The sequence below is a fragment of the Lepidochelys olivacea genome (genome assembly GCF_965140295.1).
Source record: "Lepidochelys olivacea isolate rLepOli2 genome assembly, chromosome: 2".
Taxonomy (NCBI): Eukaryota; Metazoa; Chordata; order Testudines; family Cheloniidae; genus Lepidochelys; species Lepidochelys olivacea.
Genome location: NC_140412.1, coordinates 83624459 through 83651394, shown reverse-complemented (window position 1 = coordinate 83651394; position 26936 = coordinate 83624459). Strand labels below are relative to the sequence as shown.

The window sequence follows — 26936 nt, the reverse complement described above, 5'->3', positions numbered from 1 at the left end:
AATTCCATAGCTATCTTAATTTTTACATTATATCTTAACTTTCCTAATGAAATCCAGGTATTACCAAGCTTTTCAGTGGCTCATTCATTATGTTCCATAAAATATGGCATGACACAACTATTGCTGTACTATGATTCTCTGAGATTTGAAAATAACCCAACCCAACCTTTCACCTGGTTAAATTGAAAACATGAATATGGCATCTGGTTTTGGACCTATATCAAGGTTGCTATATTTAATAATTATCCTATTTTTCACCCCTCCAGAAAGGGTTCACTATTTATTTTTTAAGTCTGTTCCTGGGAACCAAAAAATGTTTTCAGCTGTGAATTAAGTGTCTCATTTTTTATTTCTTGTTCCCTAACATGAAATATGAAGCCTGTTCCTTTTCTCTGCACGATGAAAAATTCTGGCAGTAAAAACTAAAAATGGAAATTGAGATCAGTTACTTGCCCTGGACCCTAGTTAATGTTTTAACACTTGCTGTTCATCACTGTTAATTCATTATTTTCTTTTATGGCTTTTTGTAGATTACTCAGAATTTTAACAACAAATCTGATTTTGATACTGGCAGGGAAAAGCTGGCACTGTATTTATATTATAGGACTGGTTTAAAGTACAAATTTTAGCTCCTAGATAGAAACTTCTTCTAACATGTACCTTCCAAGTGCAAATTTCTATCAACTGGTGAATTTCATCAGAGAGAGAGAGAGAGTTTGTAAATTGTATTGAAAATAAGATGAGTTTACAAGTGAAATATACATATTTTGTCCAGTGAGGATGACATGGCTGGGAAAATTACATATGCAGGGGCATCAAAAAACAGCACCAGACTCACTTTGTAATCTTGCTGATACCACACCATTTGGTATTCACTAGTCCCCATGTAGGCAAAATTAGAGGGACTTCAGAGAAGAAAAAAAATCTACTTAAGGGTTTGTTGGGCTGTCTTCTAGCAGAAGAATAAAAACATATATAGTTAACTAACTAATTACTAAAACCAGATTGGTAGGAATGTTACTGTCTCCTAAGTATTAGCAGTATGTAAACATTGGGGAGGTAGCAAGCTTGTTTATGGTGGTACCCTTGTACTATTGGGTGTTTGTACTTGGGCTATTAGTAGGAGCAATATGATGAAATTAAGAAGATGTAAGGTAGTGATTCTCAAACTTTTGTACTGGTGACCCCTTTCACACAGCAAGCCTCTTTGAGTGTGACCCCCCCCCCATAAATTAAAAACACTTTTTAATATATTTAATACTATTTATAAATGTTGGCGGCAAAGTGGGTGTGGGGGTGGAGGCTGACAGCTCACAACCCCCCCCCATGTAATAATTTCGCAACCCCCTCAGGTGTCCTGACCCCCAGTTTGAGAACCCCTGATGCAAGGTGACTATCAAGTCAAGCTTCTTCATTCTGACAGGGATTCTCAAACCTTGTTGTAGCATGGATCGTCTTTTAATAGTGTTTTGTAGACAGTTAACTCTTCCATTTGCATTTGCATGGACCAACTCCTCCCCTTTTTGTGAAGTATTGCTTTTGTTGAAAATTAACAATAGGAAAATATTTAGGGTTAGATTTTCAGAAGTGATCAGCACTCACAACTAGGGAGAACAGGAGGGCAGATTCTTAAAGTGGAAAATAACGGGGCTGCTGAAAATATTTTGAAAATCTCGCCAGTTATTTAGATGCCTAAATGGGATCTCTTGGATGCTGAGCTTTACTGAAAATCTGGAGTTTATTTTATTGTCTGAAAATCTGTATTTTAGCTGGCCTTTAATGCAGTTTAAAAGGGTAAAATGGAAAAAAGAGCCCACACCATGTTACCAAACAGTTCTCCATAGACCACTCTCTGAAAACTGCTGTATTTGACTATGGAATAGTATTCCAAGAGTGATGGTGGGAGTCTCCTCACTGAACCAAAACTAGGCCAGACACAATACTAGAAAATATATTTGATCACAATCCTGAAATGACAAGATGGACTAGATGACCTAATATCTCTCTTCAATCTTCAGTGTCTGCTGTTGAGGTTTTATTTCCCTAGAAATTAGAAAACCTGGGATCTTTCATTAGGATAGATCTTGGCAATCTTTCATTTTGTAGTGAAAGGCTCATAATATATAGAAGACCATAAATTTGAGTCTGCCTCAGGCAGATAGTTGACAGATATTCAAAATCTATGAACTCTTGTGTGAATATGGTGTTAAAACTGACCTGTATCAACCTTACAAATGCATTGCTGTATTTACTGCTCTTTTATCCCCCCCGCCCACCAGTAAACTAATTACAGTATTATTTCACTTTATGGCAAGATGAGAATTTTGCTTTCAAAAGAGATTGGAAATTGTTCAGTCTAAGAAATCACTCTAAGAAATAGAATTTATAATTCTAACTACAAATGTTAATCAAAAATTGCTCTAAAACCAGATCAACTGCATCTGTCAAATTGCTGAAATGAAAAGCCTTCATGTTGAACCTTTTAGGTTATGTGGAAAAAAGCAGCTGAAGTTACAATAGGCAACCATAGAGTGTAATGACTTTCATAAATAAACAAGAGGAAACCAATATTTTTGGTTGTACAAAGTGCTTTTTATTTAATTATACTCAGGGCTGGTAGCACCACCTATTATTAAGGTTGCCTGACACTTCCCATTATAAGGCCCTGTTTTCAGTTGCTTTATAACTTTGCCAAACTTTAACCGTTTTGGGCTGAAATTTTACATTCTAGGTGCTGGCCTCTGTTTGAATTTGTTTGGAACATTTCAACCAAAATAATTCCACTGTGGAGAATGATGCTAGGGAAAAAATGTTCTTTTGCCCATGTTACAATTTTCTAGTGACTGACTTTGAAATGTTGCAGTGCCCTCATTATTTGGAGCAGGGACTTGAAATTTGGCAGGTATGTGGCCCTTGTGTCAGGAATATGTCTTTTGCCATCACTCTGAAAATCCACCCAATTTTTCCCAAGATGTAAGCCTTTGAAAAATTGCAGTTTGCACATTATCAGTAGTAACTTGCTAATGTTTAGCAACTGGGATCTCTGAATATTTGATCACTGTTTTAGATGTCCAACTGTTTAACTGTTTTCGTTAAATTTTGAGACCCCGTGCTGGAGTTTCTTATAGAGCATTGTTGCAAAGAAATAGATAGTGTTTGAACCTACCACTTAAATATTCTAGCATAGCATGAGATTGCATATATTTTATTTTGTTAAGGTAAGTATCTCTGGGGCATAAGATAAACCTAAAAAGCATGTAGTTTGGTTACATACATATAGTTACTTTAGAGAATTTTTTTTTAAAAAATGAGTAGCCTCATGCAAATAATGGTATATCATACCAGCAATGACTGAAAGAATAAAATATACAACTTCACCCTTCTGGCATGATTGGTGCTTAGCTATGTGTAAACCTTTTTAATCTTCCAGGTTCTTATTCCCTTGGCTTCCACCCATTGTGTTTGCTGAGTGTCCTTTTTTAAGGTCTGCCGTTTGTATTAATAGATTTTAAGGCCAGAAGGGACTATTATGATCATCTAGTCCAGGGATTGGCAACCTTTGGTGCGGGCCGAGGGATGTGCTGGCAGCCGCTTCCCGCAGCCCCTATTGTCCTGGAACGGCAAACTGTGGCCAGTGGGAGCTGCGATCAGCCGAGCCTGCGGACACTGCAGGTAAACACACTGTCCTGGCCCACCAGCGGATTTCCCTTATGGGCCACGTGCCAAAGGTTGCCGATTCCTGACCTTCTGTATAACATATGACTCAATTTCTCAGTTACTCTTTCTTCCCTACTCTCTGGGTTGTAGGAAAATGCTCTTTATCATGGTGGTGGTGGTAAAGATGTTACCTCACCCACTGTCTCTCTCTTTGTCATGACACAATCATACAGTGTGATGGTGAATTTCCCTACCTTTACTGGTATAAAAAATCCAGTTCTGTAGATTGTGAATAATATTTATACAAATATTTAATTTGACTTAGTTGAATTACTCACTTCCAGAACAATTGGGAGGGGTGTAAACTTTCTTCCTTTCCCTCATTCCTCCTGCAAACTATTGGTACATCAAAGTTTTAACTTCAGATTTAAGTTTATTGTCTATGAATAATTAACATTTAATAGCAGACAAAAATAAGTCACTTTCTAACCTTATTCTCTTTACTTACAGAGGTTGTAGAAATTGTTAATGTGAATAATGTTGCCTTCTGTTGTGTGATGCTAATAGGAAACAGATCACTGTGGTTTATGAGGTACTTGCCCTTTTTGGTGCATTATAAATAGCTCACTTCAAATGATGTTTCCTCATTGATTTCCTACTGTTTGACCAGAAACAACAGAGCAGGAAGAACAGTGGCTAAACATGAAGTTTGCAGTAGTACAGGAAAAAATTATATGACCTAGTCTTCCGTAGCCCTTAATTGCTCTCTAGGCTCCGTGTAGCTAAAAGCATTTTTCATTACCCTAATTTATCCTGTGCATCCCTAGCTCTTTGCCTAGGAGAGTAGCTAAGATTTCATCCCCGCAGAGGCTTTCAGCATACTCCTGAATATCTGTTGCCATGCCAGTCCTTGAGAAAAAGCAGACAAGGTGGGTAACATGATATATATTAATATTACATTGTCCACCTTGTCCATTTTTTCACAAACGTCAGGCACATTAAGTGTAGTTGCACTGCAGTTCGTTGAAAAGTTGCGCTCAAGTAGCTGGTTTGCGATTTTTTTTTTTTTAAAGGGACGCCAACTTAAAAATAATCACACTTCTGTCTGATTGTTTTTAAGCTACTGTTGTTCCAAAAGTATCCACAATGAGAGGGCAGAATTTCCCCCCCTTTCTTCCCTGCTATTTGTCTGTACCATTTTCCCTTTGTAGTCAGTCAGTAGAACAGTCTTCCCTCTTGTTCATGGGAGGTCTTTCTTTTCCTCTGTTGCTGTCCGAAACAATTTGTTTGCAAAACCCAAATTGGCAGAGTATCCCAGGGACAGGTTTAATACCTGAAATTATTTTTGAAAAAATTGACTAGATTTCAAGTTGACGGTGCCCCTTTTAAAAAGGAAATGAGTTTATTTAAATTAGAAACTGCAGGACAGAGCAGTCCTATTATAGACTATATAAATTTTGCAAACATATCTTTTAGCATTTACAAATTCATTGAATAATTAAAACAGAATTATTATAATACAACTGGAGGTTTACTTTTCTTTAAATATTAGTATTTTAATTTGATAGAATTCCTCTTTTATATATACCCATACACACACACACAAGCATATTCATCAGTGCATTTTGACTTTGTTGTCCAACGTCTCAGTGCTGATATTGGCAATCTAATTTTTTTAAAATAAATGCACCATCCATTTGTTTTATAAACCTGGGTAATTTCTCATTTATGCTGAAGAAAATAAAACAATTCTGTATGGAATCATTCAAGTCTTTTGGATACCAACAGCAGTGGTGGCTTTCACTTTTTCAAAAACTAAAATGAATGATGAAACAAGTGCATTGAATCAATCTACTTATTAAGTGTAAATGTATCCCATTCCAGGGAACTTGTAATTGGTTTTGAAATTCTCACTGTACAATGGAATAGCTGTTAATGATTTTCTCTCATCACTTACCTACTTCTCTAGAGGTGTGATGTTAGTTTTACTCAGCAGGTTGTCACTTTGCTTCTTTGCACTTCAAAAAGATCTAAGGTTACTGATTATGACTTCGCTACTTCCTGTCTTATTGTTATGTACTTACAAAGGATTTGTAGTTTAAAACCATACTGTAAAGAATGCAAGTCAAGTATAAATTCCTCAGATTTGCAAGTCTATAAAGTTTTCATTTTTCCCTTTCTTTTGTAAGTGAAATATTTACTGCAGCCTATGAACATGGATGGCTGAAAATACTTCATATTAGCCACTTCCCACTCCAGGCATAAGGTGTAATCAAACTTAAAAACAACTCATACGTAACTGTATTTTGACTTTCCTCCAAAAATGTGGCAAATGCCTCTTAACTCTGGAAATGATGCCATCTAAAGCACAAGTCCTTTCCAAACTAAAATCAATTTTGCACAAACCTGTTTGTGCAGCTGTTCCCTCCCAGAATTAACACAGGTTTTGATGTTACAGTAAAGTATTACTTAACTTCCCCTGCCTTCCCTCCTTTCAGTTATTACTGCCAAACATACATTTGCCTGTGAGGATTGGGGACTCTGCAAGTGAACCTAGTGTAAAATCAGTAAAAATTTGTTCGGTGAGCTGCTTTTCTGTGCGATGGATTCCATGCTTTGTGGAATAGAATCTTGTGCTATAGAAGAGTCATGCCAATTACTGTGGTTTCTTCATTGGAGCCACTACAGCTAGTGACTGGGCTATGATCTATATTTGGATGGGGTTGTTAATTGGACAGGCATTGAGTAATGAGTATTTGTGTGAAGAAAAATAGTTGAAGCATTGGATCAATGGGTATGTTGCAATTCTAATTTAACATACAAATTGAGAACATAGCCTTCAAAATTCAACATAATTATCCTGCTTAAAGGCAGGGAATGGACCATTCTCTCCTGGTTGTTCTGTTAACTTAGGTACATGGAGGGAAAGACTGGAAATAATAAAGCAATAGTACAGTTGCCTTTCACTGCTGTAGTACATCTACATAAAAAACAATCATAATTCATTTCAGCATATCTACTTTCGTTTGTAGTTTACTGTTTGGAGTATGCACTTGAATAGCACTGAACAAAATGTACTCCTTGAAGATAAGAATTGCTGTAAATGTTCGTTATGATGAGAACAGCATGTACTGAACAAGCACGAATCATCTTAAAACTCAGCTGCTGAATTAAAGGGGATGAAGATTGGGACGAAGCCTTTTCCCCACCCCTTTCTTCTTTTTAATGTGTGTATCTGTTTTCAAAATCAAATGTACAGATGACTTTTTTTTTTTCCTAAACCCTGGTTTAAAAAAAAATTGTACATCAGTCAGGTGGCAGTGATGATTTTGATCGAGCTGGTGATGCCTTTAAAGGTGTGTTTTCTAAGATTTTTGAATTCATCATTCCCATGGGTGGTGGGTATAATGAGGCTAAGCTTCCCCTGGCATAGCTGCCACTGCTGGATGCCTGGGCCATGGTGGCCCTGCCTGCACTGTGCCTCTTCCCCCTTCCTGCTCCGCCCCTTCCCCAAGGTCCCCACCACCCGCTGCTGCCTGACGAGTTCCTCCTCTCTCCCTCTCTGAAGGTCCACACTGCTCGCCTCGTCCCTCCTCATGCCCCCTCCCCCATGAGCTCCCCCGCCTGCCGCTTGCCATGTCCGTCCTCATCCTCCCCCCGCACAAGGGAGGGGAGCGGTGGGCTGGGGAGGCTGAATGGTAGGGGCGGGGCCTGAGGCACAGTGGGGGTGGAGTGTGGGTGGGGCCTCAAGTGGAAGAGGCAGGCAGGGAGCTAGCCTCCCCCAGGGGAAGCTTCACCAGCTGCCCATGATCAGTCTTGGTGGGGGTATCTTCACCACCCATAGCACTGGCAGAAGCCGTAGTGTAGAAAGGGCTGTGGAGTAAACATTGTTCCTCTAAGCCAGTCTTGTCTATACCCATTAGAAATTTCAGGTTCCAAGAGTCTAACATTCTGACACTCCCAGTAAAGAGAATTTGAATCCCCATGTTTAACAAGGATTTGGATTAAATATTTGAAAGACGAGAACAATCTGGTGTTTTGTTTGACCTATTTCTAGATGATCCTCTTGTCTATTCTGAATTTAAAGACACGAGGCAGTAATCATGGGCTTGATAGATTTTGAATTCAGTTAACACTGTTCACTTGTTGATATATCAGGTGTGGCCAAACTGTGGCTCATGAGCTGCATGCAGCTCTTTTACAGTTAAAGTGTGGCTCCTGGAACCCCCAAACCACCATTCTCTGCCTACAAGACTGGGCGGGGTGGGGGGACTTGGGGCTTCCGCCCTGTGGGGGCGTGGTGGGATTAGGGGCATGAAACTTTTTTTGTTGTTGTCAATTTCATTGTCATTTACATCCAGGGCATAACAGAATCTTAGGTCATTTTCTAAGAATCAAAGGTTACAGGCAGTGATGAGCTGCCAAAATCTTAACAACCGGTTCCCTATAAAAAGTTGTGATTTAAAGGATGTGCCCCAGTATGTATTTTTTGTACCAACAGGGGTTACCATATGTCTGTATTTTCCCGGGAGGAATTTTTAAAATTTAAAAATTCCTCCTGGACAGCGATTTAAGAACCAAAAAGCCTGACCTGTCCGCGAAAATACAGATGTATTTTAACCCTGCCGAAAGTTCTTTTTTAAAAAGATGGGCCTGAACTAGAAATGAGCTCCGTTTCACATGTGTGGGTCCCTGCCACTCCCTGGGGGTGTGGTAGGGTGACCAGATGTCCCGATTTTGGGGTCTTTTTCTTATATAGGCTCCTATTACCCCCCCCCCCCACCCTGTGTCCTGATTTTTCACACTTGCTGTCTGGTCACCCTAGGCTGTGCACATGTGTGGGTCCCAGCTGCTCCCTGCCCCCCTCATTGAAGCAGGTGTGCAGGGTTACTGCCCTGGGAACTGCAGGGCACCAGTGGATGTGGGGCCAGCTGCAGACAGGGGCGTGGGGCAGGGCTAGCTGGAGGCAGAGGGTGCAGGGCTGGCTGCGGGCAGGGCAGGGGGTGCGGAGCTGGCTGGAGACAGGAGGATGCAGGGTTGGCTGGAGGCAAGGGGGTGTGGGGCTGGCTGGAGACAGGGCAGGGGTTGACTGGAGGTAGGGGCTGGCTGCAGGCAGGGCAGGGGGATGCAGGGCTGGCTGGAGACGGGCTGGCTGCGGGCAGGGCAGGGGATGTGTGCGGCAGGGGCTGGCCGCAGGCAAAGGGTGCGGGGGTGGCTGGAGACATGGGCTGGCTGCGGGCAGGGCAGGGGGTGCAGCAGGGGCTGGCGCGGCAGGGGTTGGTGCGGGAAGGGCAGGGGGTGGCTGGAGACGGGCTGGCTGCAGGCACGGGGTGTGGGGGTGGCTGGAGGCAGGGCAGGGGGTGTGGCAGGGGCTGGCTGTGGGCAAGGGGTTCAGGGGTTGGCTGGAGGCAGGGCAGAGGGTGTGTGCGGCAGGGGTTGGCTGGAGGCAGGGCAGGGTAGGGGGTGCGGGGCTGGCTGCAGGCAAGGCAGGGGGTGGCTGGAGACGGGGGCTGGCTGCGGGCAGGGTGGTGGGTACTCACGGGGAGAGCAGCAGGATGCAGCCCAGCCCCAGCAGAGCAGCCAGGGACCCACCAGGCAGCATCGGGAGCCCCAGGGCCAGGGGAGCAGCAGCAGCAGCAACAGGGCTTGTGCCCAGGGCCAGGCGGCAGCCCACATGGCTCCCCCAGCGCAGTGCCCATGGTGGCCGGAGGAGGAATTACATCACTTCCTGGCTGGAGCCCATCAAAGCCTCAGCACCCCCTCCAGGGAAGCAGGTTAACAACCGGTTCTAAAACTGCTTCAAAATTTAACAACCGGTTCGCATGAACCGGTGTGAACCGGCTCCAGCTCACCACCGGTTACAGGTATTTACTTGCACAATGCTGTAATGCGTGTCTCTTACCTCCATGTAATGCTGCAGCTCACTAAACACTGCTTCTAAATTGTAGTAATAAATCTGCACTCTCATTACAAAACCCTCCTGCTTGGATGGGCATCAGGACAGCGTGCTCCTCCCCAAAGTAATGACAGAGAATTGCAGCCTTCTTGCTGAGAAGGAAAAGAATTTATAGTCTATCCTATGTGGAAGATTGGCTGGTGAAAACCAACTCAAAGGATAAGGTAAAAAAAATGCATTAATCATGCATGGCACTAGAGATATTCCAGGCTGGGGGTTTTATAATAAGTGGGTGGGGGGGAAGCTCTAGGCCAGATGGCGGGCCGCAAGACATTTTGGTGACGTTGACTGTCCTCAGGCACGGCCCCCCGCAGCTCCCAATGCCTGCGGACAGTCAACACCACCAAAATGTCTCGCGGCCTGCAATCAAATGACCCTGATGGGCTTCCACTACTCTAGACCCCTACCTGTACCTCGGTGCTTTACATTGGTAGGTAGAAGGCACTGGGGTTAGCTTTTCTGAGGGGGTGAAAATATCTGACACTAATCATGGAGGCAAGTTCATAATTAACAATTCCTGGGCTTTATATTTTTGTGCGTAGATTTATCCCATGCATAAGAATCCCATTGCAATAGCTGGTGATTTCCTCTATGTAAATCCTGTGTCTGACTCCATTGTCTTTTCCTCCAATCTTATTTTATGTTTCTGAAGTGTTTTGAATAATTTAAATGGTTTAAAAGCTTTGGGATATTATGACTACTACAGTAGTGGTGCAGCTTGTACAAACTTCATATGGGAGCTCCCTTGTAGGGGTCAGCTCTAGCAGTCCTCAAAGTCATAAGCATCAGAGGCTTGGAAATATATATAGGATACAAATCCATTCAAGACCTCTGGTCTGTGATGGAGGCAAGACTACATGTCAATGAGTCAGAAATGATAATAGGCAAACGGGTATTATCTTAAACAGAATGTCTGTATTGAAGCTTTGTTTACGGTCTCTCCATAAGTACACTAATGGTAAGATGGCTGGATGTGTAACCCTCAGCTAGGTCCAAAACACTAGCAAAAATGTAATTTCCATGGTTACATTTTTCTTCTCTCCCTGGAACTTAAACATGATCCTCATGATATGCATTAAATTTACCTTAAATGTACCTTTAAAAGACATTTAAAAAATCTTTTAGAATATATTTCAGAGGCATAAATGTCATGAAATTTTTTTAATATTTGTTTGATATTTTGCAAAGAGCATTTTAATCTGATGCTTGGAAAGAGCCTGGGGATACTAATTTATCTTACATAAATCAAATACTGTAGTATTTAATGTTAACATATTTCATTGCATAAAAGTTCAATTAATGAAAGGTTTCCTTGGTAGATTCCAAATATCTGGTTTATTGTAACAGTAACCACACAAATTGGCTTAATAGTCTACCTAAAAAATTTGTCTTAATGTGATTTTAAAAAAAGAGACACAGCAAAGACAGTAAAAGTTTAACGCAGCTGTTTCAATTATTGCTGTCTTTGACCAAGATCTACTTTTATAGTACATAGTCCTAATGTTACAAAGCTTGTTTTTTTTATTTCCCACTTGATTTCCTTCCTAAGAATAAAACATAGACTCTGCTGTATTTCTCCCACCTGTGCTTACTTGGCCTTTTGAAGGGCTTCAGATTTTTACCTGGAAGCAAGCATATTAGTAAACCATACGTGAATGTGAAAGCTGAGCAATTTTGTTTACTTTGTGCATCTGATAGAGGACTGATGACCCCTATGTAACTACTTTAATAGTCACATAATCATTCACACAATTGTATCAAGGGCCCAGTGGAGCTTTTCCATTTATTTAACTGAATATAGAATTAAGCCCCAAATTTTCTCAGTTAAATAATAATGTTTAGTACTCTCTCTCATTTAATGTTTATGAAGTGTTTTATGGAGGTAGAGTGCATTGTTCCAGTACTTGATCTACAACCTTTTGCTGTACAAAGGACTAGAAAACTTTTTTCGTTTGTGGTTTTTCAAAAACGGTGTTTTATTTTAGCTTTGAAAAAAGATTTCAACTTTATTGGCATCACCAACAATTTTTATGGGTTTTGGGGAAAAAGTCTATTTTGCATTTTGAATAATACATTTCAGCTAGGACTTATATTTACAGCATATAAGAGAAAACGCTCCGTCAGGTTTTGCTTTATCTGGTTTCTCTGTCCTCCTTGCAGACGAAGACTCGCTTGCAGAAGTGTTCGATGACAGAACGGCTTTGGTCCCATATTTTACGGGGTGAGTCCAGAACTAAGCAATCAAGGTCATAGTGGTGCAGATAAACATAAGGAGTCCGTGAGTTCTAGTGTCTCGGATGAAGCAATTATTCTTGGCAACCGCAACAAAAGAACACTCAGTCAGCTATAACCTTTTGCTGTTTTGATTGGGTATGCTAGCCGTAGCTCTGTGCAGATTCCAGCCTGACTTCCACTTGAAACAGGTCACTGAGAACTGTGCCAGGATCACTTTTATACTGTCTGGGAGCAGTTCCCAGAGAGCCGTGCCCCGCTATGATCTGACTTGTGCTGGCTTGTTTCATGAACTACACCCAGCAAAGAACTATGTTTTAAAAGGAGCCCTAAGCAGATAATTTCTAGTGTTCCTGTTTGTGACTGTTGAAAAGAATGAAGCACACCCCTAACCATGCCCCAATTTATTGATTTCTTTAATCAATCTACAGTGTGCATTACAAATGAGAAACCAGAAGGCTTTCTGCACTTTAAACATCTATATGTATTTGTGTACAGAACACTATGTATTGGGCCATCTGTTCTGGGTTATACCGATGCAACCTCATCAAAGCTAGTGTAGCAGGACAGAATCTGCTTCATTGTATGGGAAATATGCTTCATTTAAAATATATTTTCCCCAAAAGCAGGTCTCATATTTTTCTTCACACGTGAACATTTTATGTCCGAACTGGAAGTATGCAAACACAAAGGGTGAAATCCTAGACGTAGGGCTTGTCTACAATTGAAATTTGTTGCAGGTTAACTTGAGGTATTTTGCATTAAAGTACCTTGTGGTCACAAACCATTTTTTTTTTTTTTTGCAAGTCATCTGGCTTTTTAACGTGTGTTATTAAATCCACTTGGAAAGTGAGTTACTGAGATGTGGGTTTACACTCAGCAAACTAGATGTGGCTACATCCCCATCCGGAAACAACATTACATAACTGCCAAGTCCTTCCACTGGTATCCTATGCTGCTTTGATGGATATCTGTGTCGTCTACTGCTCCAGGGTCATCCTGACCAGATGCCACTTCTCCATTTAAATGCTGGTGTGCAGCCAGATTCTGTCTTTTGTGATTACAACTGCTGCGGGGTTTGCAGACCTGTCATACTCTACTCTTGATCGTTGAACAGTTGTGCCTCATGCTTCAGCATGGTCTTGTGCTGAGGTCCTGGACTTCATTGCTCTCTGGGGAGAGGAGCATGTACAGGCCCACCTGGATTCTAGCCATCACAAAGCACAAATATACAAACAACTGTCTGGAAAAAATGAAGGAAAGAGGGTACAACTGGGACCCAAGCCAATGCCTTAGTAAAGGAAAGGCGCTCCAACTGGGTTACAAGAGTGTTGGGGACAGTAATAGGGCTCTGGGAGAGCTTGCAGAGTCTACATCTTTTGTAATGAGCTGGACTGTATATTTGTGAGAGATCCATTGCTGAACCATTGTATTTGGTGGACACCACTGATGGCACAAATGAAGAGGAGGAGAGTGATAATGAAATCTCCAGTCTCATCAACCCAGTGAACTCCGAGACAAACACAGTTATGTAACACTTCTCAAAAGAAAGTTATTTTAAGGGTATCTACTCCTCCCCCACAAGCTATTGCAGAGTTCTACAAATTTGGCAGTGCAATTTATGCTTAGCCATGGGCACTAAGAGAACTTAAGCTAAAAATAGTGCTCTAATTTGGCATGGAGATTTCATGGCAATGCATCTCTCTGGAGACATGCACATGTAGATCATGTTTCCCTTTTTGCTCCAGCAGCAGCTCTGGAGACACCATTGTGACAAATGGCAGCATGGCATATTTTCCAAGTTTTGCCCATTGCCTTGTAGAACAGAATCCTTTTTTGCCTTTTGGGAACATACTTCAGGGTAGCCAAAGTAAGCATAGTCTACAGAAGTGCATGCGTAATCATTAGCCTACATCAGCCGGTGCCTCTCTCCCTACCTACCAACTTCCATCTCACTGGTTACCTACAGGAGTACACATGCAATTACTAGCTTGAGTTTGCTGCACTGTCTTTAAGTAGCCCCCACCTTGATGTCTCTTGTGCTTTTCATGTGAATTACCTCTTTCCCCTAAGTTGGTAGAACAACCACCCACTGCATTGACCGCACAGACCCAGGGCCCTGCACAAATGGGGAAGCTTGTGAAAACATCTAACTATCTCCAAGCTCATGCAAGATGTGGGGAAAGCCTATGAGAATGGAATTCCACAATGAAGGAAAAAGCAACGTTTTATCACTGTTGGCATGAAGACTTCAGTTTTGACAATAACTAGTTTTCCAGTTTTCCCCCATAGCAGTGACCTAGGACAGGAATGTTAATATTAAGTGAATGGCTGCCCAATCTGCATAGGAGGAAGGAGAAGCTCAAGGAATGACCTATTGAATGACCTTTATGTATGAATCGCAAAAGAGGAAGGAGTGGATGGAAGGTTTCCTGAAGCATAACAGAGGAAAGAGAGAGAAGGGTGGGGAAATAGTTAGATTGCACAAGCACAGCTGCTGGGGATGACGGAGAGGCAAATCGTCCTCCTGGAGAACATGGTAACTTTCTGGTAAAGGACTGCACCATTCTCTGTGTCCCCTGCAGCCTCTACCTCTGAAACTTCCACTTTCTGGGATGCATCATTCACTGCAACAGTGCCCAGAAACAGGTCCTTCTCTAGGCATTCTATGTCACAGAACAACAAAGAAAATAGTGGAAAATGGGAGATTCACTTAACGCCTTCACCAGCAAGGGAGAGGCTCTTCTACTGCTATCTCACATCCCAAGATGCAGAGGACAGTTATGAGTGTCCTGTGTACATACATTTGTGATCCTGGGTCAGGACCTTGTCTGCATGCTATTCTTTGTGACTTCTGAAGGATTTTTTTAAATCTCTCCTTTTCTGTTTGTGCAGTGTTATGTATCTTTAGCTTTTTGCTACTCAAAATTGTTTACATTGGTGTATTATTTATTAAAAATACATTCTAAATGTCTTTGTAGTCATGGCTTTATAGCTAGAACAATTCGAGAAAGTACACTCGTCCACTGCACTGAATTGTTATGGAATTCATGAAAATGTCTGTGTAAGGTTCACGACCCACCCCTCTTCTTGGGGCCCACCTGTTCTCCCCAGTAAGGCTCAGAGAGGCTTCAGCATTGTGAAATACCCGTGTCTTTATTTACTTAAGGTTGTCCCACCACCAGTGTCTATCTATATACAAGCTTTACAGCAGAGTCAGCCTTCAGCTAGGAGGCCTCCAATTCCCTCCCTGACTGACTTCTCCCTTGCTGCCCCCTGCCTTCCGGCTCCCTCCCAGCCTTTATAGCCCCTGGCTTGTCAGGCCAGAAGGTGTTGCCAATCCTCAGGCCGGCATCAGGCCTCTTCAGTCAGCCCCAATCTGCTTCCCTTGATTGGAGCTGACTGGGCTAATTAGGTGCTTTTGCACCAGCTCCCTGCTACAGTCCACCTTTACTGCACCTTCAAATGCACTACAATAACATCCAGACATACGCTATGTTAAAATCCCCACAAAGGATACTAGCATTCCCGTAAAAAGAACAGAAGTACTTGTGGCACCTTAGAGAGTAACAAATTTATTAGAGCATAAGCTTTCATGGGCTACAGACCACTTCATCGGATGCATAGAATGGAACATATAGTAAGAAGGTGGAAGTTGCCATACAAACTGAAAGAGGCTAATTAAGATGAGCTGTTATCAACAGGAGACTTATCTGCGTGGACTCCTCCTGAAGGTCGAAACAATGGACTGGACTTCTACATAGATTGCTTCCGTCGACGTGCACGGGCTGAAATTGTGGAAAAGTAGCATCACTTGCCCTATAACCTCAGCCATGCTGAACACAACACCATCAACAGCCTCAGAAACAACTCTGACATCATAATCAAAAAGGCTGACAAAGGAGGTGCTGTCATCATCATGAATAAGTTGGAATATGAACAAGAGGCTGCAAGGCAGATCTCTAACTCCACATTCTACAGGCCATTATCCTCTGATCCCACTGAGGATTATCAAAAAAAACTAAACCATCTGCTCAAGAAACTCCCTGAAAAAACAGACACATGCCTAGAATCCCGACCAGGGGTATTCTATTTGCTACCTAAGATTCATAAACCTGGAAATCCTGGACACCCCATCATCTCAGGCATTGGCACCCAAACAGAAGGATTGTCTGGCTATGTAGACTCTCTCCTCAGTCCCTACGCTACCAGCACTCTCAGCTATCTTCGAGACATCACTGATTTCCTGAGGAAACTACAATCCATCGGTGATCTTCCAGAAAACACCATCCCGGCCACTATGGATGTAGAAGCCCTCTACACCAACATTCCACACAAAGATGGACTACAAGCCGTCAGGAACAGTATCCCCGATAATGTCACAGCAAACCTGGTGGCTGACCTTTGTGACTTTGTCCTCACCCACAACTATTTCACATTTGGGGACAATATATGCCTTCAAGTCAGCGGCACTGCTATGGGTACCCTCATGGCTCCACAGTATGCTAACATTTTTGTGGCTGACTTAGAACAACGCTTCCTTAGCTCTTGTCCCCCTAACTCCCCTACTCTACTTGCGCTACATTGATGATATCTTCATCCTCTGGACCCATGGAAAAGAAGCCCTTGAGGAATTCCACCATGATTTCAACAATTTCCATCCCACCATCAACCTCAGCCTAGACCAATCTACACAAGCGGTCCATTTCCTGGACACTACAGTGCTAATAAGCGACGGTCACACAAACACCACCCTATTCTGGAAATCTACTGACTGCTGTACTTACCTACATGCCTCCAGCTTCCATCCAGGACACAACACATGATCCATTGTCTACAGCCAAGCTCTAAGATACAACCGTATTTGCTCCAATCCCTCAGACAGGGAGAAACACCTACAAAATCTCTATCAAGCATTCTTAAAACCACAATACCCATCTGATAAGTGAAAAAACAGATTGACAGAGCCAGAAGAGTACCCAGAAGTCACCTACTACAGGACAGGCCCAACAAAGAAAATAACGCCACTAGCCTTCACCTTCAGCCCCCAACTAAAACCTCTCCAGCGCATTATCGAAGATTTACATCCTATCCTGAAAAATGATCCCTTACTCTCACAGATCTTGGGAGACAGGCCAGTCCTCACTTACAGACAGCCCCCCAACCTGAAGCAAATACTCACCAGCAACCACACAACAAAAACACTAATCTAGGAACCTATCCTTGCAACAAAGCCCGATGCCAACTTTGTCCGCATATTTATTCAAGTGACACCATCACAGGACCTAATCACATTAGCCACACTATCAGGCTCGTTCACCTGCACATCTACCAATGTGATATATGCCATCATGTGCCAGCAATGCTCCTCTGCCATGTACATTGGTGAAACCAGACAGTCTCTATGCAAAAGAATAAATGGACACAAATCTGACATCACGAATCATAACATTCAAAAACCGGTAGGAGAACTCTTCAGCCTCTCTGGCCACTCAGTAAAAGATTTAAGGGTGGCAATTTTGCAACAGAAAAGCTTCAAAAACAGACTCCAGCGAGAAACTGCTGAGCTTGAATTAATATGCAAACTAGATACCATTAACATGGGTTTGAATAGAGACTGGGAGTGACTGGGTCATTACACATATTGAATCTATTTCCCTAAGTTAAGTATCCTCACACCTTCTTGTCAACTGTCTAAATGGGCCATCTTGATTATCACTACAAAAGTTTTTTTTTTCTCTTGCTGATAATAGCTCATCTTAATTAATTAGCTTCTTACAGTTTGTATGGCAACGTCCACATTCTCTGTATAAGTGTGTGTGTGTATATATATATATGTATATATATATATATATATATATATGTATGTATATCCTCGTACTATATGTTCCATTCTATGCATCCGATGAAGTGGGCTGTAGCCCACGAAAGCGTATGCTCTAATAAATTGGTTAGTCTCTAAGGTGCCACAAGTACTCCTGTTCTTTTTGTGGATACAGACTAACACGGCTGCTACTCTGAAACCTATCCATATGTGATATGAAGAAAGCTTTGCTTCATTGCATGTACATACTCATATAAGTGCAATAATTCTGATTTAAGCCTTATAAAAATGCATACACACTGATCACAGGTGGCCCCTGAGTTGCCTCCACATGTCGTCGTGGCATCTTCTCTGTCTATTCAAAATGTTTAGCAAGTCTGCCAACCTACTCCCATCTTCCAGGGTCTCCCTCTTGCTTTCATAGTGGCTGTGCAAAGCACAGCAAGCAGCTGTCCTAAGAGGCAGATACTTCTCAGTAGCCTCCAGCTTCGACATCAGACTCCTCCATCTGCCTTTCAGTCTCCCAAGTGCATATTTTACTGTCATTCTGCACAGTAGAGGGCATAGTCAAACAGTTCCTTTTGCCCATCCAGTTGCCCAGTAAAAGGTTTCCTAAGCTAGAGAAGAAGAGAGTAGGCTGGATCTCCCAGAGTGACTGGAAGAATGGCAATGCCATCAAATATCCATAGAGACCATAGGAGCAGAAGTTCCATTTTTCATTCTAGAAAACAGTCCAGCATTTTAAAGATCCTGGAGTCATGGATCTTTCCAGATTATGCTATGTAAATATTGGTGAACTGACCACAGTGCTCAAATAGACCGAGTAGCGCCATAGAGCAATGTTTCTGTTGATGAACTCGTGGGTCTGGCATGGGGGTTAAACGTTAGGCACATGGGTCCCATCATTGGCCCCAATACAGTTTAGGAATCCCAACTGTGCACTTATAACCTCCTATGCATTGCCCAGCCTGATGACTCGGTGGGAAGCACCTTCTTGATTGCAGCAAATATCTCCATCACAATTTCCCCAGTGGCTGATCTACCAAAACCGCTCTGGCTAGCTACTGACCAGTAGCAGTTGGGGTGGCAAGCTTCCACAAGGCGATGGCCATATGCTTCTCCCTGCTGAGGGGAGTTTTCATTTCGGTGTTCAGCCACTGCAACTCTTGGGTGAGCTTTGCACAGATTTCTAAGAAAAAGGCTTATGACGTCTTGAAGTTCTGCCATCACAGATGGTCATCCCAGATTTGCCCTGCTGTCCTGTCACAACAGTCATTGATAGCTGGCTGAGCCCAAAAGTGGTGCTCCACTGAGTGAAGCTGCTCCAGGAAAAGGTCTAGGAAAGTGTCTGCTTGATTTCAGCCTCCTCCTCCTTCTCAGGGGGCTGTTATCGCCCTGGATCTGAAGTTACCGCACAAATCTAGATATGCTTGTAACAGATTATTTATATTCATCACCATGAGGATCATAACGTTCACCAATGCTTCCTCCAGGCTGCATGACCATGCTCTGAAAATGGCCCTGGATTGCAAAACTTAGATGGATGATAGCATGAAAGGAGAGGAATCCTGGGAATTATTTATTTACCTTGACCCCAAGCTCAGGAATTCGGTTGCCTTCCAGTAGTTGTCCCACATGCGCAGTGCAAAAAATCTCTGAATGCATATAGCATCATAGCAGCAGAGCAATGCACCATGTGAGGTCTGACCAGATGTTTTCAACATCACTGTGCTGTGTGGCAACATATGATATGAAGCAAAACTACCTTACTTGTAGGAAAACAATGCAGTGTTTTATGCATTGCTTGCACAATACTTGTTCTGGCTCACTTAACATGGATGCAAAAAACCATAGCAAGTTTCAAGTGTAATCATGACCTTATTGAAGTCAATGGGATTTTTGCTACTAACTTCAGTAGGGCCAGGATTCCATGCAGAGGTTGGCGAGCATGGAACAATGCACTTGTGTGAGGAACTTTTTCTTTTAACACTTCATGTCTTTAAATATGTATCCAAACTGAATCTGTCAGTAAAACTTATCTGGTTTTAAAATCATGTAATTTAGTTAAATTTCTCTTATTAGTTTGGGTTGAGTCAAGCTGTACAATGGTTGAATTGGTTACCATTATATTTGGTTAACTGCTGTAAAGCAAGTTTCTAACAATAGATTGCTTCACTTAAATAGCACTGTAGAGTGCTGGTGCCCTATCAGTCATTCAGACCTTTCCCTCCTGCTGTCTAGTCTGATAGACAGTTGTGCTGATGTGGATATTTGGGAAGAAGGGATCAGGAAGAGGGGATGATGGATGAAGACAATCTCCTGTCTTGGGAGGAAATCAGAAAACCCCTTTCTCAGTCTATCAAAGAATTTCTTTGTCAAGGTGTCAGAAGATTATTCATGCTCATGTGAGAGCAACTTTTTTTCCATTTTGTTAGAATAGGATGTCATTCTTCTGATCTGTGACGCAGAATTTGCAAAGAAAGAGGATTAAAAGATTTCAATACCGTTACATTGTTGTCTTCTAAGTATTCTTCAACCTCTTTGGAATTACATCCATGACATTGTGAGGTTCAGCCAGTAATTAATTGATCTCAGTTTTTGTTTCAAGTGCAGTAAGGACGTGATCCTGAGACCTGGGGTTCCTGTTGAAGCAGCATGAGTTTCAGGTGCTCAGCGTATCTAAGGATCAGGTTTTAAATGAGCAAGAGATGTAGAAAACCTTTTTCAAACAGTCCCCCTTCAGAATCAGCATGACTGTGATTTTGAAAATGAGAGGATGCTCCCTTTACTGTGTATGATCCCTCAGCTTGAAAACAAACAAATTAGTAAGTTTCTATGGTTTTTTTTTTTATTTCAGTTGAGTAAGACTGCAATTGTAATATTATTTTGTTTTATCCTTTATCCTTTCAGGTTTTTGATTTAATTAAACAATGAAATATAGTGCTAAAAATTAAATGATCTTACATTTTGCAAGAATCTTCTGGTAAATGATCTAAAAGTGAATTTCTAGTGTTCATAATAGGCTAGTTCTAAGTAGAAAAGGACAATAAAAATCTTTTTAAAACTAAAGGTTGTTTTATCACTGTTGCTGATACCATGTTGCTGATATCACTATAATGCCTTCTGTTGGAAGATTAAGACTGGAATTAGATGAAAATTATGACACATTTTTAATGGAAATTTTGAAAGGTCAAAATTTTTGGCCAGCATTAATTAGGACTTGGGATGCATAACAAAAAATTTTGTGTTTTACTTTTTTAATTGAATCCTATTTTTGAAGCAGTCTTTTCTTTAATTAAGTTTGCAAGCAGCCCTTTGACGCAGCCCTGTAGTAAAGATCATTGTACAAAAATAAATGTGATAGATAAATTTTTTGCAGCTTGTTGGCTTACGCTTTTTTTCTTGTAAGGTTTGAAATTTAGTGTACTATTTCAATTGTATTTAGTGTGACACATTAGATGTATGGAGCTGTCTTCCTTCTATGACTTGGTATGTCTTGACTGTGATTTCAGATGACACTCTTTTCTTTAATGTTTACATTATTAGATATATATTAATCAATTCTCATGAATAGTGCAGTGGGTTTTTGGAACTGTGTGGAGCTTTTAAGCAAATGGTAAAAAGCTCGCAAACTGGCGTCATTTTAAGTTGTGATGAATTATAACCACTTATAACTGAAGAATTGGAACAAAACCAGACACCTAAAACATGAAATGTCAGCTGATAGAACCAAATGCTATTAAATTACCCCTCTTTTTCCAAATGTCTTATGTGTAATTCTCTGTAGGATAAGCTTTGATGCTACAAAGCAACACTTCTTTTACACTCATTCTTTTACCAACATTTCATCAGATCTTTATCTAAAAGTATTCTTCAGTGTTGCAAAGTCTCAGTTCAATGGTGTTAAAGTCATATGTTTTTCTTTGTATCTGTTCATTGCTCTAATACATCTAGAATAATGAATATCCAATATCATATGCTATTTTGGTGTATAGAAAATTTATTTTCATCTTGAAATTTCATTTTACATAGCTATAAACCTTGGTAGTACTCATAAGTTCATGAAAGAAAAGTATGAGAAACAATTTATTTAGACTGGACAAAAAGAAACTTGTAAAATTACAAAATATTGGCTCACAAGCCACATTATCCGACTGATGGCTTGTGTATTAGCTTGTGAATCAAGACTTTTGCCTGACGATAAATTGCTGCAAACATCTTCAGCTCTGGGAACAACCTCATCATGACTATTTTAGTAGTTAGAGATAGTTAAATAAATATTTTCAAAATACTTTTGAAGGCATCTATTATATGGCTATTTTGGGTGGTGGTGATGGTAGTAATCATTTGCACTTGTGTGCTGTTCCAGTTACCTTTGTATTGGCTGAGTATAATTACTCGTTAAGGGCATGATCCAAAGCCCACAGGGGTCATTGGGAGTCTTTCCACTTTAGATCAGGCTCTAATAATTTGACTATTTTTAAACTTAAAAGTTACTTTGCAGAAACACATACATATACATTTCCTACTTTTAGTTAGCTGATAAAAGAAAACAGAACTACAGGTTGACACTTGGGAATAGGAGGACATAGAACATATTTTTAAATCAAATCATATCTATGTCAATATGAAAGGATATTTAATAATGAAGAAAGTAATTTGCTAATTAAGTCACTGATCCAGTAAAGCATTTAAGCACATACATAACTTCAAGCATGTGGACATTTTTAATGAGATGTGCTTGGTTGCTTTGCTGGATTGGACTCTAAGGCTCACCTAAGCAGTCCTCCAGCATACTGTCCCGCTGAAATCAGCTGAGCTACTTGCATGAGTAAAGATCGCTTGTATCAGTATGTATTTGGTCTGATTGGACTCCCACGTGTTTCCATTTAAAAATGAAAGTTTATCTTTTGACCCTACAATGACTGGAAACAAAGGACCTGCATGCTTCACGAATTCATTTGGAGATGACATTTTTCTTCCTGTGCAAACCTCTGTGAGAAGTACTAACAGGCTGTAAAGTGAATAGTCTGTCTCCTCCTCTCCAAACTAAAATCTCGGCTGGTCTCTCTGACATCTCTTTGTGGATGTCTAGCTGTCGGCTCAAGCCCAGAGCTCTTAATCTTTCCCCCAAGCCCTCCTCAAGCTCCTTTCGTGATTACTGTCGCCAACAACAGGATGATGCCTGTCGCTCAAGTCTGTAACCTGGGTGTCATCTTCAACTTGGACCTCTGTCTGGATCCTCACTTGCAGGCTATGTCTAAATTTTTCAGATTCTTTCCTTGTAACATCTCTTAAGAAACAGCCTTGCCTATCCATCCACACAGCTAAAACTCTCATCCAGGTTCTGGTCCATTCATGTCTTAATTACTACAACATCCTGTTCTCTGGTCTTGACAAATGCAGTCTTGCCCACTCATATTTATTCAGAACACTGCTGCAAAGATCATTCTTCCAGACTGTTGCTTCGACCACATCACCCCTCTCTTTGCATCCTTCCACTGGCTTCCCCTTCTCTATTGCAACAAATATAAGCTATTTGTCTTCACTTTCCAGGCCCTTCATGGCTTATTCCCACTGTACCTATCATCTCTCATTCACTATTGAAATGTTGAGTTCTGCCTCCAGTCAGTCAATGATGCCACCTTTCATCATCCACTTGTTAAATTTTCAAACAGGCACCTTTTGTGCTTTTTCTCATGCTACCCGTCATGCTTGGGAGGAGCTCCCCGTAAACCTCTGAAAAGCTATGTCATTATCCTCCTTTAAATCCCTCCTTAAAATTCTTCTTTGCAGTGATGCCTACAAAATAATTGAAAATGGTTAGGCTGCTGGTATTCTGGTACCATAGTGAGCAATATTTTCACATTACTTCCTTGTACTCTCCCATCTCACTGTATCCATTTCTTATACTTAAGTTGTAAGCTCTTTGGGGCATGGATCATCTTTTTTTGTTCTGTGTTTGTACAGTGCCTTGCATAACTAGGGCGTGTGCCTTCTATGATAATACAGATGATGATTATAGTAAAATATACTTTGCATATGTGTTTCATAAACTTTTGTGAGATTTTTATCTTCCCACCATACGGCCTTTGGAAGAATTCAAAATTAAACACAAAATTTGAAAGGCGTTCCTTTCAAAAAGATTGTTTATAAACTTCAATAGTAGTAGTATTTTTTAGCACTTACAATAATGTTTTTTCACCTGTAGGAGTCAGAGTTGTAGACAACTTTGGAAGTTAGTGTCTCTGGGAATTGAGTTATATTTGTTTGTGTGGCTAGATCCACAGCTTATGCTCAAATAAATGTGTTAGTCTCTAAGGTGCCACAAGTACTCCTGTTGTTTTTGTGGATACAGACTAACACGGCTGCTACTCTGGAAATAGATCCAAATTGTGTCGGTAGTATAAAATGGCTCACATTGCTCTAGAGACCCTGTTTCTTTTGTCACGATGAACATGTAGGCAAGGTTTTGGGTTCATGCCCGTCATGAAGATATGCAGCAGTTTGGTTTGATAATACTGGAGATGGAGCTAGGCCTCAGGCATGATGCAACAACAGAACTCCAATCTTGGGAGAACAATTGCTCCTTGGAAGAATGTAGGGTGACCAGATGTCCTGATTTTATAGGGACAGTCCCGATTTTTTGGGTCTTTTTCTTATATAGGCTCCTATTACCGTACCCCACCCCCGTCCCAATTGGTAAGTGTGTAAGAATGGGATGTGGTAAGTGTGTGGGAATGTGAATGTAACATGGAGAAATTGTACTATAATGGAAAGTATTTTAGAAAATTGCCAAAATCAGTCATAGACTATAATGTTGTTTTTATTATTCTTTTCCAGCAGGATTAAAGAGCTCAGCAATAGCACAGCGTCTCTCTGAGAAACTAATAGAAACCTCTTGCCCTTTTCTGAAAAGCATTTACACCCTGAGCTGTGCACACAAGCACATTGTCTGAGAAAACCCTAACTGGACATGCTTAGCCTAGTGCTAAAAATAAATAAATAAATTACAATCCACATAACTCTGATTATGTCAAGACCATTTTTTTCCATGCCTGGCATTGGTCCTTATTATGGACACACTCTCCAGTCCAACTCTGAGCTCTAAAGCTTTATACCTCCGTGACCTAGCTCTATACAAACCTAAACTAAAAATGAAGAGAAGCTAGAACGTTTGAAGTGGGGAAATTATTTTTTTTCCCCTTCTAGAATTTCACTCAAAACTTTCCAAAAAATATTTTGGACAGGAATGAAGAGCATGATCCTGTCAGGTGCTGAGGGCCCTGCCCTCCAACAGAGTTCAGTGGGAGTTGAGAGCACTCGACATCTTTGAGAATTGGGCTGTTAAGCAGGAGTATTCTGAGTTTCAGAATAGGAGGTTATATACAGTAGAACCTGAAAGTTATGAACACCTCAGGAATGTAGGTTGTTTTTAACTCTGAAATGTTTGTAACTCTGAACAAAATGTGATGGTGATTCTTTCAAAAGTTTATAACTGAACATTGACTTAATAGAGCTTTGAAACTTTACTATGTTGCAGAAGAAAGATGCTGCTTTCCCTTTTTCTCAATAGTTTGTTTAACACAGTACTCTACTGTACTTGCTCTTTTTTTTTTTTCATCTCTGCTGCTGCTTGATTGTGTACTTCCAGTAATGAAGTATGTAGTTGATTGGTCAGTTCGTAACTCTGGTGTTCGTAACGCTGAGGTTCTACTGTAATGGGAAATATTTTGCAACCTGAATTCTAGTGGTCAGTGCTGACACAATTGCTGTAATATTTTAAACTTCATTTCTGAACACCATGTGTGGACTTTTTTTCTCTCATTTGGAAATTTTAAAATTGAATTTATAACTTTTTTTCCAGTATTCTGAGGGAGTGAGTAATATGAAATGTTGTGCCTAATGTGTGACATTTAAATCAAACAATGCCTAGATGATTGGATAAAGAAAAATATGGTGTTCTTTGTTGTTCCTAAGTAGGGAAAATAATTTTTTTTGTTTATGTAAGCACTGCTCTGAAAGAGAGTTTATTTTTGCAGAGTTAATATCTTTTTTTTTTTGGTGGATAGTCATGGGTGGCTATTGCATCTTAAAATAATATTAGTGGTTCATTGCGGTCTTCATGGTGCATTTTGTATTTATTGGGGAAGAGTCCCTGAACACACAGTTGTTTTCTGTGTAAATAGTGAGAGAATACTTGGACTGGCAAGGTTGCACTGACCTTACCTAGTGGCCTGTTCCATTGATTGACACGTTTCAAAGGTTAAACTAACTGTGGATGAAATGTAATCAGTCGTGCACTGGATTCTTTCCAGATCACACTGGAAGAGTGCAGTAACCAGCACTGTTAGCTTTTGGAGAGCTAGAGACAGAGGTCATTACCTGTGCAGCTGTGAGCATGAAGAAACAACTGCCCTTCCTCTCTTTAAACAAACAAACAAAAAAAAGCACGGCAGGGATCATTATTTTTCAGAGAGGAGTATGATGAATAAATCGCCAATCTCTCTTTTTTTTTTTCTTTTTTTTTTTGGTAGTTGTCAGAGCTCCCATGGGCCCCCACTCCCTGCTGACAGCTGGGCACTGTGTCATTAGCTGGGGGCAGGGCCAGCTTTACTAGCACTAAAGAGGCAGTAAAGGCTGTTGGGAGAGAGAACACAACAATTGCTGCCGCTTCAAACAAAGCGGCAGCCAGAAACAGGCCAAGGAGAAGCCACAGCTTTAGAGAGTGACATACTCGTCCCTCTCCCTGTGCTGTATCTTTGTCTACCCCTCTCTCTGGCTAGGGATTGTGGACGGGCGTGTGTGTGCGCGCGCACACACACAGATATGGAAAGTAAGTGTGTGTGTGTGTGGTTCATGACCTTACAGCAGGCAGACAATCCAACCCTGAAGAGTGAGCTCCCTTCCCTTCTCAAAGCAGCCACCATCCCAATTCCATTTCTCACTTGCTGCTGCATTTGGGGCATTTTCAGTCCCCAACACTCAGAAGGGACTTGCAGCATGAGTCTCCACCTGGCATCAGATAAAAGGGCTGTTTGGAGGACACCAGAAGTGTGCAAGCTGTGGAAGGGGAGCACAGCTCATTGCTCAAGATTGGTTTCATTGCCTGCCAGCCCTGAATTTCCAGTTTGTCCCCCTTACCTAGCTCTGACACAACCCATCCTCACTTGCCAGCTATGTAGTGCCAATATACTAGGTGGAGAAAATAAATATTTCTCCTTTGAATTTGGTCCAAGGCATTCTAGTTTATCAAAACTGCATGCT

General features: G+C 41.2%; 1 protein-coding gene across 1 annotated transcript in view; it reads left to right on the top strand.

The window, feature by feature from the left end:
* GREB1L (GREB1 like retinoic acid receptor coactivator) overlaps positions 1–26936 on the top strand; it is a 221187-nt gene that overhangs the window by 54116 nt on the left and 140135 nt on the right. Inside the window, exon 2 of the mRNA XM_084619690.1 lies at positions 11774–11834. The gene's annotated coding sequence lies outside the window, so the exon portion shown is untranslated. The remainder of the gene's footprint in view (positions 1–11773; positions 11835–26936) is intronic.